The sequence below is a fragment of the Euphorbia lathyris genome, chromosome 5 (assembly GCF_963576675.1).
Source record: "Euphorbia lathyris chromosome 5, ddEupLath1.1, whole genome shotgun sequence".
Lineage (NCBI taxonomy): Eukaryota > Viridiplantae > Streptophyta > Magnoliopsida > Malpighiales > Euphorbiaceae > Euphorbia > Euphorbia lathyris.
This window is the reverse complement of record NC_088914.1, coordinates 33,147,214-33,164,265: the sequence shown is the minus strand read 5'-3', so window position 1 is coordinate 33,164,265 and position 17,052 is coordinate 33,147,214. Positions and strand designations below refer to the sequence as shown.

Genomic DNA, 17,052 nt, shown 5'->3' with positions numbered 1-17,052 from the left:
TTTATTTAACATCATAGGGGTAACTATGTATTTCTCTAAATTTATTCGTAAACTAAATAATAATGTTAGCATTCCTTTGTACATAATGCATTAAGACACTCACTTATCGTCGGAAATGCTGAAAATTTCATGAAAATTATTTATGAAATTTTTATTTTTTTATATAAAAACATTAAAAAAATATTAATTTAACCCTACAAACACAACTATCAGCTATTACTGGCATTAAGACATAGGTATTACATTTTTGTTGTTATAATGTTAGGAAAGCATATATTACAAAATTGGATGAAAAATGGAAATGCTTAATGTATGAGAAGGTAGATTGGGCAGCTAATTAAGAGGGTCCATTAAAAATTGATGACATGTAGGATGTAACAGTGGGGAAGGTTGGGGGTTAAAACTTCATGAACAATGGAAAAAGCTACTTTTTTTTTCTTTTTGTGGTTTAATGTTGTTGACCAAAACCAATAAACTCCTAAGTAAATTTTTAAAATGATTGGTTTATTTTTTTAAAGTTATGAGCATTTAGCTACAAATAAGCATGAATGACTAAAGAATATATTTATATATAAGGACATCGTGTAAAAATATCCCTAACTTTAACAATCAGGAGCAATTTTATCTATACGTCTAAAATGGTGCAATTTTATTAATGTTTGCAATAAATAGCAAATTTATTCCATAAAGTTGACAAGTTAGGTCAATTTGCGAAATAATTAATTAAACTATCTTCAGTCATGAATCATGTCAATTATACTTCACATTTGCGTCATTTTAGCACTCATTAGTAACATATCACAACAATATAAATAGACGTGAATTTTTTTTAACAAAAAAAATTAAAAATTATACTGTATTTTGTACGACTTGAACAAAAAAACATTTCGTCGAATTTAAAAATATTAATCTCAAATTCTTTTATTATATCACCAAAAATGAATTTGTTTTTTTGAACCAATTGGTATGCAAAATAAGAAACGAAATATCTGTTTTTTATAATGATTTCTGAAATAGATCCAACTTGCCAAATTAGGGGTAAATTTGTTCGTAGCTGTCAAAATTATGGGCAAAATTGCATCATTTTAGACGCTAGTATAAAAATTTCTCTTAGCTGTCAATATTAGAGGTATTTTTACACTTGATCCCATTTATATATTTTCGATTATCAAATCCGGACCCACTCGACTGGTTGAACCGGACCCAGTAGGTATTCCAGTCTGGAGGTGGCTATATTATTACACCTTATAAAACTACTCGAAAACCGATGAGCCAAACAGTTGAACCAGCCACCCGAAAACCTAGTCACGATTTTACGGTCCAAACGGTTCAGTGTTTGAACTGTAATTTTTTTTAATGAAAATAAAAAATTAGCTAACATTAACTAATTAAGAAAATAATAACTTGAGTTTCATTAAAAAAAAAACTTTCAAATTAACATAATTGTAATTAGGAGTACTGGAATATTTGTTAATGGTTTGGTGTTCATGCTTTTTTTTATTATTAATAAATCTATGATGATGATTGATTTTTGTTTGTTTGGACAAACCATTAAATTAAATGGTGCTTGATGGATATGTAATTTTTTTTATTAATAATATATGTACTAAAATCAAAAGTTATATTAGTTAGTTTTGTAATTGCTTATATAACTTATATATATATATATATATATATATATATATATATATATATATATATATATATATATATATATATATATATCAATATAAAATTTATCATCAATCTAAGTTATGTTAAGGTTTTTTTTTTTTGTTATAATCACAATATGAAATTTATAAATATAAAAAAGATGAACCACGATAAAACCCTAGTAACCAACCAACCACCAGTACCGATCCTGATATCTTAGAAGTCTATGGGCGAATTACCAAATGAGACCTAATAAATAAGTGTAAATAAAAAATAAATTAGAAAATCAATTGTATAAAAGAAGATTACTTAAAAATGACATTTTTTTTGTTTCATTTAACAAGCGATCTAATAAAAAACATTGTATATTGCTTTAAATATCCAATTACTTATACAAAATGATGTGTACGAGCATTTTTAAATGCAAATTTCTCAAATTTAATAAATTATTTCTAATAGATTTTATGTTGTTTATGACACAAAGCATGATAACAGAAAAATGAAAAACAAAAAATCTGAAAATCACATCTCTTAACGGGCTTTAACGGCTAAGTTCTTGAAATTGAAAATTTTTGATACGTTTTTACCAAATTGCCTTTGAAGTCCAAATAAATCAGAATCTAATAGTTTCTCAAGTAACACACACAAAAAAAAGTCTATTAGCAATTGGAAGTTTGAGGTGATTAGAGAACAAAATTGATTATATAGCTGATGAATTGAAGATGAAATAATAATACTGTTTAATATTCTTTGGGATTGAAGTGTGATTAAAGAAATGAGAGATAAATTATAAATTTTTGTTAGGATTGATGGGTGAGAGAGATAATTATAAAAAGACTCTGAGATAAATTAGGGATTTGATGTCTAACATTTTTATTAGGAAATTTAGAAAGAATCTGACATAAATTAAGGGATTTGAAAAAACTATTTAGTAACTGATGCCAATGTTTTTAATCAAGTATAATTTTTTTAAAATTTAATTTGATGCCAACGTTTTAAATTTGGAAAGAATCTAATGTCAATCAAATATATTTTTCTAAATTTAATTAAGTATAATTTAAAAGTATATAATAATACTAATATATTATTATAATGAGACCTCTCTCATCCTTAGGCCCTGGGCAAGCGCCCCTTCTGTCCATGCTAAGGGACGGGCCTGCCAACCACCACCGCTCCACCCATCAAAAGTCCCCCCGATCCACCGGACGTCAGTAAGTCTGGATGACCGTCCTTTCTAACCTCGCCCCGTTCTTACCGCGACACAACTATGAGTTCAGAAGTGATCGCACTGCTCCCAGAAGACATTGCACCGTGATCGACTTAGAATCTAAAGGCATAACATCAATCACCCTGCTCGAACTAGAACATCCATGGAATGATGCACTCATTATCAAGCTTTTGGGGAGAAACTTAGGCTTCATTGCCTTATAGAGACGTGTTATTAAAATCTGAAAACTATTTGACAAAGCTGATATTATGAATTTAGGGAACGGATTCCACCTAGTCCGGTTTGAAAAGGCCATGGATAGAGACATATTGTTAGGGATGGACCTTGGGTGGTGTAGGGCCATTACTTAACGGTGCGTAGTTGGTCCTCGAATTTCACCCCTTCCGATGTTGTGATCAATTCCACAATTGTCTGGGCTAGGCTCCCATAACTCCCTCTCCAATACTATAATGCTAATGTTTTGATGCTGATTACTAAGTGTTTGGGGGAAACCTGTCCGAGTGGACAAAAATACGCTCAAGGCCCCCCGAGGACAAGGGTTGGTGTTGAAGTGGACCTGAATATCCCCCCTTGTAGCTCAATTCTGCCTCAATGGATCAGCCTACCATGTCAAACATGAGCATCTACATATTGCCTACACCATGTGTGGCTGCTATGGGCACTTTAAAGACTTCTGCCTCAATGATAGTATTTTTGTCATTCTATTTTTTTCTATCCTTATCCAATCTTTAAGTGACACATCATCACCATCATCATCTATCCCTTATCTCACACCATTAAATAATGAGAGAGAAGAGAAAGATGAATAGACTTATTCATGGACGAGTCTTAACGAGCTTTTATCTAAAAATACTTAGCCCAAGTCCAGCCAACCCGTTGTTAATTTAGGCAGGCTCGGACCGGACTGGGTTCACACTCAAAAATCAAATCTCAAGCTCAGCCCATATAAGCCACTTAAATATATATTTATAATTTTTAATAATAAAAAATAAAAAATTATATTTAAAAATAAATATTAGTATATAAATTTATTAACTAATATGAATAGACGGGCCAGTTGGACCAACCCATACTATTTTTATAAATTCCAAATCCGTCCAAAAAAATAGATGGGTTTTAGCGGATCTGGACTGGACTGGACCTAAGAACAATTTTTCATGTCTAAGTCCAGCCTAAGGAAGACGAGCTTGGACGGACCTGGGTCCGTGAATAGGTCTATATGAAGATGATATATAACTTAGAGGAGAAATTCTACTGTGATTCAAAACTAGTAGTTGTCCCTCCACTCAGATGATGCTACATCAGCAGTTGCGATATCATGACATCATCTGAGTGGAAGGACTACTACTGATCGTGTACCATACTAGAACCTTTTCATTTAGAGATAGGACAAGGGTAGACAAATAAAAAATTAAAAAATGAAATAATAAAAATACCGCTTCACTATCCACATTAACATTTTCTAACAATGTTAATGTTTAGCTTGTTTTTGTTAATAGAGTGAACCATATGGTGCCCGCTTTTCAACTTTTAAATCATGAGAATTGTATTTCCAAAATGGACAAACTATAAGGTTTATTTTTATACTTATTTTCATATTTAATTAAATAAAAAGAGCAAGGATCAAATTTAACTCTAACGTTTCAAGCGAAGTGCAAATTTAGCCATAACGTATGAAATAGTGTAAATTTAACCATAATGTTTCCAAGCAAAATCAATTTTAGTCATGCGCTATCGAAAATTTGAAAAGACTGAACTGTTATTTAACTGTCATATCGGACCTTCCAAATAAGTTTATTTATAAATTAAAACAGTTTTGTATATTCTTAGTTGATTTTTTATAACTACATTAATAACATAATAAATATTTTAAACAGTTTGACAAAAAAAAAAAATTGTAATTAACAACAGATTTATTTTTTAACATTTTAATAGATTTTTTTGTAATTTTATTAATAGTACTTTAAATATCTTAAATATAATTGATATTTGAAAGGTCTAACTTCACAATTAAATATCAATTAAAATAATTTTTTTTAATTTTTAATAATGTAAAACTAAATAATACAAATTTTTTAATAATGTAAAACTGAAAATTTGTATTATTTGAAAACAGTAGAATACAATATTTAATTAATACATTAAAAGTGGTTGTTATCCTTATATTCAAAATGATATGTAATTAGCCTTGGTGTTAAGAGGTTATTTGTGGAGTTTGATACATGGAGGCAATCAATAGGATTTCTGATAACCAGACTATTTATCTTAACAGCCAAAATCTTATCAAAGATATTTTAAGGCTTCGTCCGTCCTTTGAGTTCTTAAAGTTCAGCCACATTTACAAGGAACAGAATCGGGTTGCGGATCGCTTGGCGGCAGCTGGGCATGAGGGGATGTTAGGTGTCTCTACCCTTTCTGATCCTCCCATCTTTCTTTCGTCTCTTCTTTTAGAGGATAAGATTGGGGTTAGCCTTCCTAGGCTGATCCCGGGTTAGTTTTCTTTGTTTGTTTGTTTTCCTTTCATGTTTCTACCAAAAAAAATGATATGTAATTTTTTATTTTTTTGTATTAATGCAAATGTTTTTTTTTAGGGATAAGGTACCAAAATAGGTTTAAGGTTTTTGGGAAAATACCAATTTAGGCTCAGCGTTCAAAATAATACCAATATAGACTTAACGTTTACAGCCTAATATCAATTTAGGCTTAACGTTTACAATATAACATCAATTTAATCATCACGTACAAAATAGCACTAATATAGGCTTAACGTTTACAAAATAATACGAATTTAAGCTTAACGTTTACAAAATATATACAATTTAAGCTAAACGTCATAATTAAATTAATCATATTATATTCTTTCCCTATTAACTTTATATGTTATCTTTTTATTTAGTTCTATATTCTTATTTATTATAATACAATTAATTAGTATTCTTGCCCATTAAGATCTTATATTTGTTTTTCAACCATTCTATGACTCTTAAATTTCTTGCCCATTAATATATTCAATTACTTTTAGTTTGTATATATTACATGAGCCATGAAATTTAAGAGTCATAGAATGGTTGATGAAAAACAAATATAAGGTTTTAATGAGCAAGAATACTAATTAATTGTATTATAATAAATAAAAAAATAGAACTAAATAAAAAGATAACATATAAAATTAATAGTAAAAGAATATAATATGATTAATTTAATTATGACGTTTAGCTTAAATTGTATATATTTTGCAAATGTTAAGCTTAAATTCGTATTATTTTATAAACGTTAAGTCTATATTGGTGTTATTTTGTACGCGAGGTCTAAATTGATGATATATTATAAACATTAAACCTATATTAGTGATATTTTGAACGTTAAGCCTAAAATTGGTACTTCACACAAATTTTAGAGCTATTTTGTACCTTATTTTTTTTATCATAAAAAAAAAGTGGTGTTTATCCAAAATATCTAGACACAATGAATATAGACAAGTAAAAAAAATCAAAGTAATTTAGAAAAAAAAAAAGAAAAAAGGAAAAGTTGTAGTTATAATAATAAAAGGTGACACGCAAGGGGTGGTACCAAGATTTAATAGACTACACGTTACCTATAGTGTTAGCGCGGTCGTGTACTTATTCATAGGTACGAATCTTAACCGTAGATTATTATTAAGAAGGGGAAGGGAAGGGACCCACACACATTTGTTTGAAAAGAGAGGTTGATATGAAATTGTACTGAATCAACCCAGTCATTATCCCTATATATTTCGTGCTTTCATTTCATTTTTTGAGCTTCAATATCTAAATAATTCCCAGATCATTCTCCATCTCACTCTCACTCATTTATGCTACTAAGGTTTGCAACTTTTCACTCTCCCTCCTTTTCTTTTTCTATTTTTTTTGTTTCTTCTCTTTTTGGGGGTTTCAATTAATTTGATCAGCTTCTTCATCGGTAAGTTTTTGTCAAAAATTCAAAACCTACCTAATATTTTATGCATGCCAACCTTTCTAGATCTTATAGTATGCCTAATCAAAACGCTTTTTCTTGTTTTCTTCCACTCCCATCAACTCGATCTACTCCAGGAATTTTATTTTCACTGCTTTCGATAAAAAAAGTACTTGAAATGCCCTTTTAAAATATCTAGCTAGCTAGTTGCCAATTTTTTTTTTTTTTTTGATGAAATATGGAAGCGATATTCCATATTCTCATTTGGCCTTGTAAGTTCGAGGGTTTTGTAAAGACACATTTTCCAATAAACGCATTTTATTCTTTTGAAGCTTAAGTTATGGTTATATGTTTATTTTTGTGCTGGTCAAATTTGCGTCTTCAGATTGAGGGTAGAATGTGTAACAAGAGCTAGAAGTCTGCTATACTGCATGTTTGCTTTAAGAACTGGCTTGCTTCAGTTTCTTAATCTATTATTTTCTGGTCATTTTATTGTTTGATCATAGTTCTACAGGCACACAAGGCACTAGGCCGAGCGTCTTAGCACCCCAAAGGCGCACCTTTGTTCGCCTGGCTGTGGTTATAAGAGTCGCACCTATATGTCACATGGTTGTTTTAGGATTTTTTAAGCTTTGTTTGGATGAGTACATGGAGAGTCATTAAAGAGAGGGAATTAAGGGAAAAAGTTATAATGGGAAAATGTTTAATCCAATTTTAAGTGTTAAAATTTAGAACAAAATTAACCTTTTATCAAACCTTATTAACCCTTATTCATACAAAATGATCTTCCCAAATATAGGTTTATCCTGAACCCTTACTTTAGTAACACCCTCAAACCTCCCTCCCAAACAAAACGTTAGGGTTTTAATCTAGACACACCTAGTGTCCAAAATGAACATAAAGCAAAAGAAAGAATTTGAAGATACACAAATTCATAACGGAAACTGACTTTATAGATGAGGATGAAGAGGATCAGATATTGGAAGAAGAATTTGATGATGTTGGAGATCAGGAGAGTGATGTGTGATTATTGATGAACTTGGAGACTTTTGATTAGAGTTAGCTATTAGTCAACTTAGGATTTACTATTGAGTGAACACTTGATCTTTAGAATATGAGGTTTATTGTATGTTAGAATTTATGATCAAGAATATTGTCATGATTTAGTATTTATTGCATTTTGATTTTAGAATTTGTCATTTATATTTTAAATATTATCATTTATTTCATAAAAAAACATTATCATTTATGGTTGGTTTTACATGTTTTTATTCTTGTGTCACTTAGACATATGCTTGAGCCAAGGCTCCAAGACCCATTGTGCCTTAGTGCATAAACATTTCTAGGTGTTTAGGGCAGGGTGCTTGTTTTATGTTTACTGTTTTGCTTAAAACTAATTTTGGAAGTTCATATATGTATATATACACACACACACACATTTATATTGGAGGTGATGGATATCTTAATCTCTTATTTTGAACCAATTCCATTGAAGAATTGAATTGATTTCCATCAATATACTTCAATTAATAATTCATTTCCCTTGTTTGGAATTAAATGATCAATGGAAGCAATTAGTGAGTAATTTCTATTATTGCCCTTATTAAAGGGAAGAATGGAGATAAAAAGAAAAGAAAAAAAGCTAGAAGTTTAGTAATTACATCTAAAATGAATTCATATCCCACAAAATGATATTAACTTTAGCATGATTTACAATTCTCAATTTAACTCCAGAATTCAAAAAAAAAAAGAAAAGGGCAGCCCGATCGCACTACACGTCCCCGCTGAGCGAGGGTCCGGGGAGGGGTCCCACCACAAGGGTGTACTGGGGGCAAGCCTTCCCCTGCCAATTTATTTGGCAAGAGGCCGCTCCTAGGACTCGAACCCGTGACCTCTTGGTCACACGACAACAACGTTTGCCGTTGCGCCAAGGCTCGCCCTAATTAGCATGATTTACAATTCTCAATTTAACTCTAGAATTAAGAAAAAAAAATTCAATTGAGTTGAGTTCCTCCCTATGTTGCACGGAAACGCAAAATGAAACGGAAATGGACACCGGAAAACGCTATTTCTAAGAAAATTTAGCTAGGAAACGATAATGGAAATGGAAACAGATACAAAATGCGGAAACACTAATGAAGAAGAGTTTCCGTGCAACATATTGGACTTTGCAGAACACTCTTAGTGTTAACATAATAATTAGAGATTTCTGGTTCTTCTATTTGGAACAAATTGGAACTTGTTGTGATAGTTGGTCACTTAATGTTTCATTGTTGATACTGTTTCAGGTTGTGCTTTCCTTTCTGGCTCCTTGTGTATGCATTTTGCAGATTTCTTTTTCGGACTTTGACATTAACTGTTGACAAAGAGAGAGAGCACGCTCAGCAGCATCCATACGAGTGATGTGCCCATATACAAGTGTGCTCTCTGCCCTTGTCAGCAGATATGCTCAAAGCAGCCTTCGTATCCGTGTTCATTGATGTAGTGACAAGCAGGTGATTCTCTTATATGCTTTTGCTGGAGTACTTTAAATTTCGATAATTTTGAAGAGCTTTTTCTTTTGAAATATTGCTGAATTCAAATTAAAGCATTATGCAACTGAAATTTAGAATTTGGACTTTAAATTTCATGTTAATTCATTCTGTAATTATCTTCTATTTCATATTCCTATTTGCATTTGCTATACATTCTTTCCTCGAATACAGGCCATGTATTCTTTGGTCCTTAAGCTCACTTCAAGGTTCCAAAATTACAGTTGGAAAGATAATTTATTAGTGGTAAGATTCTAAATTCTGTACATGAATTACACTATTTGCTACATTCTGCATTTGAAAGAGACATCGTGTTCCTTGTAATTTTTGCTTACTGTGAAAGACATTAATTATTATACAACCCTTAAGCTATCCAAGGAGGCAACTTTTGTGGGGCTGACCTTAATTTTGTTTCTTCTCTTGATTATTGAAGGATAGTATATGTTATTTGCATTTGATCACTAATCCATTTGGAATATCATGTCATATTATTCTATTTTGCCTCTGTGTGAGCGATCAATATTCTAGCTATGTATTCATATCCTTTAGGTTTTGCCTTACTTTATTTTGATTCATCTTGGGTAATAATCAAAAGTTTCTGTTAGATATGACTTCTAAAACTCTTTAGAGCATTTTGTAATTTAATTAAGCATGGAAAATTGAAATCTTGAGCTCCATGATAAGAATTATATGTTTTTACTACTATTGATTCATGTTAATCACTTTATAATGATTAGTCGGAATAAAATCTCTCTAAATCGAATGAAATATGGTCTCTATCCGGTCTAAAACATGCAAAAATAGAGGGAAGACACTAATGTTCCCATAGCGGACACTTAGATGCGCAAGGTAGTAATCCTCTCTAAAGAGTTCAAAGTGTTTGAGCTTTTGTATTGAGATAATGAACTTAAGGTATTGCCTGTTGAGGCCTATGGTGGCAGGGCCCTCATATAGGCTTGGAGTAGTCCTAGTTTGTTTAGCAAACTGATTGAGTAATGCATGTTTAGGAGATATATTCTGATTAGGAATATATCTGCCTAATTAGGTCATGTATACGAATAAAACTCCTAATTAGGTGTAAATTTATGTTATGAAAGGTTCTATCACGTTCCTGATTAGATGCGATACTCTTCCCTTGTATGAGATAGATTACCTTAATGTAACCATTGGCTCGGTCTCACAAGTCTGACCTATGTTTAGGTGTGGTTTGGTCTTATATAAATACTAGATAGATGATATGTAGATATATTATCACTTCATAATGATTTCAACTTCAAATAGATTCTATCATGTTAAAACAATGTATTTAGTTACATGATGTTTTCTGCATATTACATGCTACCGTACTAATTTAGTTATATTCTACTAATCGTTTCCGATTTTGGGATTAGTTATTTAGTTGGATTCAAAATTTTCCATTTGACCAAAAGTTATAACAAAAATTTCAGCAGCAATAGCGGTAGTCGATTATTATCTTGTCATTGAGACTACATATTATCTTTTCAGTTAACTAAACTATATATACTTGATTCTTTCTTTCTTTCAGTTATGCCGGACATCCACCTTACTCTGAATGTTTGGTCTACATTGTAGACTTTTAGTTCCTATAAGTTCACTTGAACACCTTTCTACTGTGTTAACATGAAAAGATGCACTAGTCTTCTTTCTTGCTTTTGGTCTAATAACAAGAATTAGGATATATGAGGTATTTTAAGCAATAGTTTTCTCTTTCATTAATCTTGTCTTAATACATAAGGAGCTCCCCGAACTTGGCCCAAAAAGTTGATTGGCTTCCTGGACTTGTTTCATTATCCCCTTGAACTTGCTTAAAGTGGCTTGATTAACTCCTTATGTCTACGTGGTAGAACAAGAGTGGATTTTGACAAATTAAAAAGTATGCCACTTTATGCAAGTTCATGGTGAATATTTCACGCTAAGCAACTTTAAGAGGCTAATAGGTCACTTTAAGCAAGTTCAGGGGGCTAACGACTTTGTAAGTTCAGGGAGCCAATCTGGTTTATGGGCCAAGTTGAAGGGGTCTTGATGTATTAAGTCATTAATCTTTCTCAGGATTGTTGAAGATCTTGTGTAAACTTGTAGAGCATACCTAACATTCTTAGTAGTTGAACATAGCTGGCCTTTTTACACACAGAGTTGCTAAATATTTTACTCGTCAATGTGCGCTACTTTGTGTTTAAGAACCTGTCGTCAACCTTTTCTTTGATTGTCTCTCATTGGATGCATGATCATAAAAAACCAAAAAAAAAAAAAAAAACAGTTCATTGATGTATTCTTTTGTACTAGCACCCACAACAAAGTACCGTTTTTATGCTTAAACTATAAACCATTATTTTTCTTTTTTTTGGTAGGAACTATAAACCATTATTTAATATAACTAGAGTGAGATTGATCAATGACATTTTGATACAAGCTATTTAATTTTATTTAACATGATTTAATAAAGTATTGACATCATATAAAGGTTAATAGTATTAGGTATGCAAACAATCATGTTAAATCTCGTGGCAGGCCACTGATTCACGATTGTTCTCCTATGGCATAAAAATGCATCCACAATTGAGATCTAGCACTTCCGTAATTAGGCTAGATTTTGGACATTGGGTGTATTCGTTATGCTAATTAATCTCCACTAATTTTCTGTCCCTGCAGAGCATGTGCATCATATATAGATGAGGACTCTTATTATTGTTCAAGTGTATCATCAACATTTTGGTTAGGGGAGTTTGAAAAGGTAAGATGACACCTAGTTTTAATCTTTTTCTGTTTTTTTGGGCTCTTATTGACAAGAATCATGAATATTGAAAATGAACAAGAGATTATTTGAAGTCCACCTCAAATAAGTGTTTCAATTACTTAGAATTTCATATTTTCAGATCATTTAGGGTGTTAATGGAGGTGGTTATACTCCTTGCTCTTTTCGGGCACTTCAACATCATTATTATTTCATAAAAAAAAAAAAACATCATTATTATTATTATTATCATTATTTATTTTTTGTGGTTAATTTGAGAGGAGAATGGAGATGAAAAGAGGCATTTTCATCTATGTCTCTATGATCTCACAACTCAATTATACAACATTTGACATTCACTCTTATCTAATAATTATTGAATTTATTAGAAAATGTAGGTAGAAATTTACTTTTTTGATGTTAGGTCTTCCTTTTTAACTACTTTAAAAAAAAAAACTACTTTCCCACGGCACCATTATTTTATTATGGTTTGAAATTACAAAGTTTAGAATAAATTTAAATCACTCTATTGATTGAGAGTATACTAGGAAAATGTCAATAAATGTTAGCAAACAATAATGATGATAATAAATATATGTTAGTCAAAACACTTATTTACTTATTGATCACTAATTAATAAATTTTATGGTAGGTTAACTAATACTTAATTAGTCATTATTGATCATCGGTGGTTTTCACCTAGTCAGTGACCGACTAAGTGAATTTGGTCAGTCAGTCACTAACTAGGTGAAAATTACTGAATTAATCATATAGTGTAAATTATTTTTATTTAAAAGAAATCATGAACATCATTAAAAAAAAAACAACAAAAATGGCAAACTAAAAGTTACTAGCTTCATAAAGTGAAAAATTAAAACAAACAGTAAGTTGCTTAAAGAATATTAGGGTACTATTTGACAGTACAATATGGATTGTAATTGTATTTAGGTTATTTTAAAGCGTAGGCCTCCATTATACCAAAAATAGGTCAATTATATTCACCCCTCTTTGGCATCTTCCTTTTTATTTTTCACCTTTTATGAAATCAGATTTCTTAAACTTCAATTTGTAACTTGATTGGAATTTTAGAGGCTCTAGGATTTCCTGCAGATTTATGGATGTTAAGGTTTGAAACTTCTTTCTTTCTTTCTTTCTTTCGTTTTTGTACTTACCTGTAACCATTTCTTATATGAATTTTTGGATACTTAACTGTCATGGTTTCTTCTTCTGCTGTGACTTTAATACGATTTTATTTCTTTTCTTTTCTAGTTTTTTTACTCCAGAAAGTACTTCCCTTTACTGATTTTCTGGATATTACCGAACTCTAATTTCAGTTTTTTAGAGTTTTTTTTTCTTTTTTCTTTTTGAATTATATATGGGTTTTTAATATTATTAATTTTGTTACGGATTTGGATCTGGATGTTGAAGGTAATAAGTCTTTCTCTGCTGAATTCACTATTTTGTTCTAAATATCAAACGGCCTTTGTTCCTTTATTTTATGCATTTTATACTGGTAATCTATGAGGGCGAGCCTTGGCGCAACGGTAAAACGTTGTTGCCGTGTGACCAGAGGTCACGGGTTCGAGTCTTAGGAGCGGCCTCTTGCCAATTAAATTGGCAAGGGAAGGCTTGCCCCCAATACACCCTTGTGGTGGGACCCCTCCCCGGACCCTCGCTCAGCGGGGACGCGTAATGGGACCGGGCCGCCCCTTTTATACTGGTAATCTATGCAGATCTCTGCTGAAGCATTTGCTTAGAATAGTTAATCAGTAGTTAGGGTTTTCAATAACATTTTATTTTTAGGGTTTGCTTTCACTGGCATGGATGAGGTACAATTTTCAGCTGTTTGAGGAAGTTTTTTACAGTTCTTTTTCTGGTAAACCATTTTTAAATTTGGAATCTAGAGAAAGATAAGTCGGTTATACTTCAAAGAATATTTCGTTTTGAGGTCATTTACTTGGTTGGAAGAGTGAAACTGAATTTTTAGAGGGAGAAAGCTCTAGAAATGGTGATTTTGGAAATTAAAAAATGTGGTTCTAAACGACTTTAATTCCTGAACATTTCCATTTTGAGGTCGTCAATGTTAATTGAAGTTTAATGGCCATAATGTTAGAAAATGTAAAAGTTGAGTGACTTTTATGTTAGAGTTTGGAGTTTAGTGGCGATACGTGAAAACAAGTAAAGTTCAGTGGATTCACTTTTGGGCATGATTCCTTGTTTATGTTCCACATTGGGCATGATTTTTCTCTGTTAGCGTGCCAATTGCAGATTTCTGGTTTTTCTTTGGCCCAAATTGGGTGATCTGCTGGTTTACTTGTGGTGATATATTGGCTATGTTGCATGGAAACTGAAACGGGCACCAGGAAATGGTAATGGATACAGAAAAGAAACGGAATGGAAATGGGCACGAAACTCGGAAATGCTACTGAAGAAGAGTTTCCGTGCAACATAGTATATTGGTCATTTGATGTGTTATCAGATCCGTTGTGCCTCCCAATTGCCTATTTTCTTGAAGAATGTAAGCACTTGAGAAGATTTCCCTTCTTTTTATTGGTTTTGCAGATTGCTTTGACACTACATATGACATATTATTGACAACGAGAGAGAGCACGCTCGTTAGCACTCATGCAAGTGACATGGCTGTGTACAAGCGTGCTTTCTCTCGTTGTCATAGGATATGCTCAAAGAGGGGTTCTTTTGATCTACCTACCTGTACTTGCCAAGGTCAGAAGGTAATTTTCTTACTGAAATCTTAATTTTGTTAATTTTCTTCACATGTCCTAAAGTTTCAATTGTATAATGAAAAAAAGGAACAAAATAAAAAATGTGTACATCACTTTTTCAGGATGTTATTGCAAATTTTGGGTAGAGGTATTTTTGTATGTTTTGTTTATAAATTCAATATTGATCCACCAAGCATTGCATAATATCTGGTCATCCATTAGATGCTAAATTATTTTATTAGACTTTGTAGAGAGGGATTTGAAGGTGCTCCAGCTTATCAGGAGGTGGTAGCAATCAGCCACAAGCCAATTAGTCGAAGTAAGGTTAAATTAATTACTTGTACTTTAGATCTTAAGGTAAAAAGCCACCATGTTTGCCTTAATACATTTAATGATTTGTTATGGCATACCACATGATTCATCTTCCTTTACTCTCAGGGATAGACTCAAAGAATGCGATTCCCAATTCCATTTGCCGGGAGTCCAGAGATTCTTGAATTATATAGCATAAAGATGGACATTCTGCTTCAAGTTGCCTGACCCTCCAACGGGCTGTCTTTTATTGTTAACTGTAGAATCAGTTTGCCTAAAATCGAGCACTTGATGGAACAGGCTCGGCTGGATCAAAGCACTTTTTCCTAACACTCGCCCAGCTGCTCTGATCGAGTCAATCGCTCAGAATCAGTAAAGCCAGCACCACACGAGGAATGTTTTAGATTTGTTACTGAACATTTTAAGTAATTTTCTGTTTGAATTTGCGTCTATATACGTGCCTTATTATTCAGTAGTTGTTTTCCTCCTTATTGATTAAGGGCCCGTTTGGTTAGTTTCCTAACAAATACCTAAAACTCTCTTTTTTTTAATAGGAAAAGTCAAATAGGAGAAAACGAGTTAAACAAACATCTTTTAAAATTAGTTCTATATTAATTTACTTGTTAAGAATAAAATTGGATAAATGATACTGTGTATAGTAACATTTGTCAACCAACTTTTTATTAGATGGATTTGGAAGGGCTGGACTTGGGATTGAAGACTCTTCTCCTGCTTTATGACAGGTTCAGTTGTTATTTAGAGCATCTCCGTTTCCTTTCTTATATAATATAATAGCATATCCATTCCTTTTTTTTTTTTTTTTTTTACATAATACAATTGCTAAAGCTTAATTGTATTTTTTATGTATAATTTATTGGAGCTTTTATTTGCAAACTTGTTTCCTAATATGTATTCACTTACAAGTACTTTTTCGTTGTTTGATCATGTCCAAACATTTTCTGACCTCTTGAACTCATTCTTTCGAAAAATGGTTGGGAAATAGGATTGTAAGCTAAATTATATTTTGGTCTCCTGCATGTTTGCTGAACAAGTTTGGGGTCAATTTTTTTGGCTATGTTAACACGACTTCTTCTCCGGTTCTCTAATCTTCTTACTAAGCTGCATGCATATTGTTTGTCAGAATTTGTTGCTATCATCTAGGGTTTGTGGAGATACAGAAACTGAGTGGTATGGGATAAGGGCTTCAGTTTACCAGTAGTTGCCCTTGCTGCTTCTATTCTTCAGCTCAATCTTTGGTGTAAAGCACGAAAGTTTTAGTATAATGGTTAGGTCAGGGGCTACCTAAGGAAACTCTGATTCGATCCACCCTTACACCCCAATCATCATAGCAAGAGCCTAGGTTAAAGCAAGTATGGGGTTGAAGAGGGGCTGCTCCAGTTTGGCTCGCCACTGCTATTAGAATCACTTTTTCTTTCTTTTTTGAGCGGATTGGAAAATCAAGGATTTTCGAGGTTTGATTAGTTTTCTCGTAGTCTATGACGCGAAGTGGCTTAACTTCTAAATTAACGAAAGATGGAATGTCTTACATAGAGAGTAAGACAAGGAAAGAAGTAAGTCCATGTCCTTCACCTTGATAGAACCTAAACTCGGGCTCGGGCTCGGGCTCGACCTTTTATCATGCGGTCAAGAATTCTCCTCCGCTTTTTCTTTCGTGTTGGCAGAAGTCTCCTTCAGGTTCTGTTAGTAATATTGACACTGGCATTTTTTCGTAGGGCGGAAAAAATAAGGATATTTTTGTACAAGTCTATTACCATGCTAGTTCAGAAAAGACTTCGACCAAATGAATCATATGAGGTTCTTCTTCGACGCTTTTTGAACAAGCGACTGCTCAATGGCATGGTGGGACATTAAATTCCATCTCACACCCCTTTCTACAACGAATAATTGATATGTCATTTC

At 32.3% G+C, this 17,052-nt stretch overlaps 1 long non-coding RNA gene across 6 annotated transcripts; it reads left to right on the top strand.

The window, feature by feature from the left end:
- The first annotated feature begins 6,600 nt into the window (after nt 1–6,600).
- LOC136230225 (uncharacterized) lies at nt 6,601–16,847 on the top strand. Of its 6 annotated transcripts, none has more exons than XR_010689313.1 (5): nt 6,601–6,724; nt 9,103–9,309; nt 9,520–9,591; nt 12,016–12,097; nt 14,660–16,847. It is a non-coding gene; the product is annotated as an uncharacterized lncRNA (long non-coding RNA). The 6 variants fall into 6 exon arrangements; XR_010689316.1 differs by having other exon boundaries at nt 12,016–14,829; nt 15,063–16,847; XR_010689314.1 differs by having other exon boundaries at nt 12,016–15,139; nt 15,259–16,847.
- The last annotated feature ends 205 nt before the right edge of the window (nt 16,848–17,052 follow it).